We start from the raw sequence: 5,725 nt of genomic DNA on the forward strand, positions 1-5,725 counted from the left end.
GATTTTGTATGACCTACAACCCCAGGTTGTAGGTCAAAATCGAGAGTCCAAATATCTGTCTTCGAGGTGCATTCTACCTTAAGTGAATAGTTTCGAGTCGCTTAATACCTGAATCTGGGGCATCCACAACGGAAACCACATCCAAAATATCATCTTCAGGTTAGAGGTACTTCAATTTCAAGGTAAGCGTTATTTCATAGAATACAATATTCCGCAGGAAAAATCGAAAGTTGGATGGACCTAACTTTCCAAAAGCTGTATACTGGATTCTGACCTAAGTCGTCAGTGCATACGTTATTACCGGCGTTAGCAAGACGAGTTACCGAAATAGAACAAAGCGAGCTTAACATTACATTTAAATTTCCTAGACCTATAGCATACATGTCTTAAAATTTCTTCATTTCTTTTTTCGTCCAGGTCAGAAAGAGGAAGTTGGAAATAACGAGATAGGCCTGTACGCTTATCGCCTGTGTCAGGCATTGAACGAAACGATTCTATAGTCACTGTGGTTTCTTGTTACGTCGTCCGTATGAGTTACTCGGTGATTTATTTTAACTGATGCCACAAATAAACTTACACTGGTAACTGTAAAACCAAGTAAAAGTTGGAAACATTCATCTACACACTTGCTTCACCTTTAGAGCGCACACGTCTCTATGAATCCCAAAGTTGTCGAAAAGAATTCTTCCTAATTCTGTGAAATGTATTACTCTCAAAAGGAACATTCAGTTGTCTTAAGTTTGTAATTCAGCAAAACAAGCTTCTAAATGGTTAGGGCAGCGGTTATAAAAGCTTTATTGCCTTCAGCTAACTCAGAGAAAAATACCTTCCTAATAACCTTCTCAATTCCATCCTTTGAAAAATTTATAATGTCATTGCAATCTGCTTTGCCGCTGTGCAATGCTGCTTTGTTGAGTAATTTTTCGAAATATAATTTTATTGGTATAAATAATAACAATATACAGTCATGTAACATGCTAGCACTTCCTTCAAAGGGAATTTATATTTATTTATTATTCTGTACATTAATGCCGGTGGGCAGTCGTATGTTGATAAAAATATATTATTATGAAAGCCTTACATTTATTTGTGCTTCCCGATGTAAATGCTTGTTTTATCTACATAATCATATCAAGAAAGCCCGTTTAGAAATGTTCTTGACAGCCGGAACATGCTTGTTGCTAATTATGATCACGCTAAACTAAAATAAAAAATCGTTTCCTTAATATGCCTTCAGGAAATATTGTAGGCCGGTCAGTAAACTTTTTTTTTAACTTTTAATGGAGATGACCGATATAGAACAGTAAAGTCAGCAAAATGGTTGGTACTTTCAAAAGTACTAAAAGAAAGTTTAGGGTCAGAGGACTTTAATAGATTGGTTGGCTAGTGGAAACACAATACCTGTATTTTTTCGTTTGACCTTATTGTCGGAAACATTGGGACACTTCCAAATAATGAATTCTCTGCAAATAATTGAGTTTGTAGTCTCGTTAAAGTATCATTTTCTGAGAACCTAGGTGCCGTATGTAAAATAATATAATATAAGAAAATATCGTACGGAACAAAATGTATTCCCTGTTGTCTATTTATTGATAAGAACACATACAGAAATATACAAGTACTCTCTCATACCAATAGACATCAACCCAGATCATATGGAGCTGCTCCAGTCTCTTTGTTCTGTGTGTCAACAGAAACATTAATTTTGATTTATAGAGCACTACAAAGACTACAGTGAACCGCTGGTTCCGTTGTACAATATTTAGGATATATGAAACAGCCCACTCACAACTTTTGCAGCATTCTCTAGTAGAGACTGGAAACCATACGTTTGAGATGAAAGTCAAAAAGAAGGAATGGCATCTGTTGATAACTGTACTGAGCGCAATTTGTGAGACCCAAATTCTATATATTGGCGCTGGAACTGTGGAAGTCACACTGGGTCACTTTTATGGGAAACAAATGGGGCGGTGAAGAGTATTAATACGATAGAAAAGGGGCGGTGAAGTCAGCGATTTTCTTTTAAATAATTTAGTAAAACTAAGTCTAGTGGAGAGTTACAAAACTGTGCGAAGATAACAGTACATGTATACTTAGCTTAGCTGAGACGGCACAAAACTCCGAAATTATAGCCCTCAGGGAGTTGAGTCCAAGCAGATTCTGATGAGTGAGGAAATGAGTCCATCTCAGGCTACAGGCTTGATGTAGGTCTGAACCGTGCTGAGTTTACAGAGCAAAATCCAGCGTGAAGGTGTTGAAGTGAAACATGACGTGTAAATCCGAAAGAGTCTGGTGAAAATCTGTGCCGCCCCGTATTTATTATTGAAAAGAAGCTATCCAGAGATGACTAGAAAATTCTAGACTTTCCAGTGATAAGCTAACTAGGTTTCCAAACAATATCTTCACTTACGGTAAACTTGACCTTCAGATTGTTCCAGACTAATCTGGACTAATTAAACTGGCCAAGGGGAGAGAATGTCCTACATAACAGTAAACACACTCCGACTGGCCTTTCAGTAACAGCTTACATTTATAGGTTAGAATAAGCCATTTACATGATCCAAGCGTGACCTTACTCCATTTATAGCTTTATACTTATGCAAATTCAAAGTAGGGATGGAAAATCTGAAGAAAAAGGGACAAAAAGCATTATTTCAGCTTATAAGGAAAAACGGATTCGAATGAAATTTGAGTAACCCATTAAGGCTGTCTCTTTTTGACAAACTTCTTAGACCTATTATCGTCTATGCTAATAAGGTATGGGGTGATGAATGCAACCAAAGATCAGCTATAAAAGAGTTGGATATCAACTTCTGTCGCTTTGTATTGGGTATCATCAAAGATGGCAATATGTAGTGAGCGTGGTAGACATCCCATCGAGTTTTGTCCAAAAATAGTTAATTAAGTTTTATAACCGTTCAAACAATATACTGATAATGCCTTGCTAAAGAAAACTCTAAGAAATGGTGGAGTCCAAGATGAAGTTTTCATGTAAACGAAAATATGTCAAAACATTGCCCTCCCCTTTTAGAAACATACACGCGCGCTCGCGAAAAAATCTGACCATTCCAAAATCAGGCCAGTTTGATTATTACGGGATGATTTCAGAATTATAGCAAGTCGAAAGGTACGCATTTGAACGCATTTTGAGTGTGTTAGGGGGGGCCATCTGAAAAAATATCAGAGGATTTCCTTTGGATTTCCCTCCCCCCGATTGGTGTGTGAATGCACCCTAAACATATACGTCCTATTTCCGGGTTCACAGCCGTTCAAGGCACAAAAGTGACATCGAATTGCCACAATGTACCTGCCTTATCGTGCGTGTTAAAAACGGAATTTGTATTGGTTATTGCTTATTTCTCCTTCAAGTCAGGTGAGTTAATCGTTAACTGGTTAACCTATGCAAACAGTCACAGTCTCATTGAATGTCAGATATCATCGTGCCACACCCTCAGGTATACGTAACAGCATTGTATATGGGAGTCATCAGAAAGATATTAAAAGAATGACGGGCTAGCGTACTAGCGACGTGTCCGTACCTGAGAAGCAGCCCATCATTGTGTAGTTTTGGATGCTTCCTTGAAGAATACTCTTTCAAATGCTTTTCAAAAATGATTACTGATATCGTATATTTATACAGTCAGTTGATTGGAAGACAGTTCTTCTTCCTATTCTGTCTATCTAGGTACATACAGCCCCGGTGATAGTGGTCATCCCGTAGTGTAGTAACTTCTTCACTTCTGGCACTCCAATGAGAGTTTACGTGCAGCATCATAGGCCCTCCACAGAGCAGCCACCTCTCTTATGGCCCTGTCACAGCTTGATGATTTAGCCAGGATATGCCAACGTATGAAAAATTTGGCGAATACGCTGACGTATGTCGAATACGTTATGGGTAAGTTTTGTATAATTTAAGAGCACGCTGAAGCACGCCGGTATACGTCGTAGTACGGCTATGTCGTCGAAAACTTTTGTGCAGGCACAAAACTTTTCGACGTGGGCCAGCGTATGGCACATACGTAGGTTATGCGCCCGTTGACACATGTTCACGCACGTTACTTGTAAGTTAATCATAAGTCAAAATGCGTCGAGATAATTGTCTAGCGTACCCAAAACGTATTTTAAACCATACGCTGTGTGATACACCCAAAATTGAAAAATACAACGTCAGTTCAGCGTAAGCCAGCGTTTTAGAGAATGTTTTACGTCGGCATACTGGCTAAGTCGTCAAGGTGTGACAGGGCCCTTATGAGTTAAATGCTCTAAAAATGCTCCAAATAATCTAAATATGGATGTCAACAATTCCAACTGAATAACAGGGAGTTTTGATTCTGCATGCAACAGATCAATTGTTTCATACATTTCCGAATGACTTTGATTTATGAAATGGATACCATGGTTTTTAGTGAACTTCGATTCATTAAGCAATGCAATGGTTTATATCTTATTATCAGTGCATCACATATCCTAAACGTAATGCAACGTAAATTCCTTTACAGGAAGGTAACCTCCATATAGCGATCACTTTTTCTTCGACCTTGGTTGACCACAATGTATAGGTTTGACCCAATATGTAAAGGCATGGATAATGCTAAACATGATGAGAGCGCATGCCCATGACGGCTCTGTAGCTACTTGCCAGCAATATTCAAAAGTGTCAACTTTTACACGATGAACGTTAACGCAGCCAGAAGACGTTTTAGCGTGTTTACGTTAAAATAATGCACTGTTTTTGTTTAAATTTATAGTCAACAATTACCATGCAATCTAAACCATGTCACGAGTCTGAGTGGACAAGCCGAATGCTGTGTATCTCACCATGCTTTGGGGAGTAGCGATTTGAGTTTGAAAATGTAGTTGACATAAACAACAAACATTATAATAAACAAAAGAATTATTCAAAGTTACGTCTCCCGGCCCTTTAAAGACATATTCTTGGATAAAGAATGTGCCTCTTTTCTATGAATACTGTAATACTTCCTAATTCATAAAGGACTCCCTTATTGGACCTACTGTTTAGTTGTCACAGTTAACGCAAGAGTAACGGAGCACTTAAGGAATAAGTGCATTCATTACGGATTGATGCACAAATGGGTCATTACATTTTTAAGATCATGCCAAACACCAAGTTTCTGTAGTCGGGGTTGAAAAGGTGGTAGGAAAGTTTGTGATATTTAACTATAAAATCAATCTGATTACGATATAGTCTGCAAAGAATGGCTTGTGCGTATCATTGGGCGAAAGTTGGGGTGTCGCGTACTGTAAATCCTGAACTATAGCACGGGCAGACGATACATTTCAAAGTGAACTGTTTTTGAGTACTCGGGGACATTGTCAAAGCAAGCTGTATTGCAAAACAACTTGATAAAATACCTTCATTACAAAAAAGGTAGCGAGACTAATTCTAGACCTTGCATTTTTAAGTTGAATTGCTTAACCATAACCAAGCGCCGGTGACAAATATATGAAAACATACAAAGCACGCCACGATGTTGTGATTTTGACTAAACTGATCATTACACAATGCTGTTAAAGGTGCTTACATAAATTACGTTTGATTTCAAACCGTCTCACTGGGAAAAATTCAAAAACATGCTACTAATTCAGTTTTAATATAGAGCTATGAAATTTGCATTTTTTAATCCCACTCAGTTTATGTCATGGTTAAGTTTATGTCTTGTTTCTGGTTTGACAGAATAGAAATATAACAATGAAGATTTCAAGA

Source organism: Ptychodera flava, chromosome 6 (assembly GCF_041260155.1).
Source record: "Ptychodera flava strain L36383 chromosome 6, AS_Pfla_20210202, whole genome shotgun sequence".
NCBI classification, from domain to species: domain Eukaryota; kingdom Metazoa; phylum Hemichordata; class Enteropneusta; family Ptychoderidae; genus Ptychodera; species Ptychodera flava.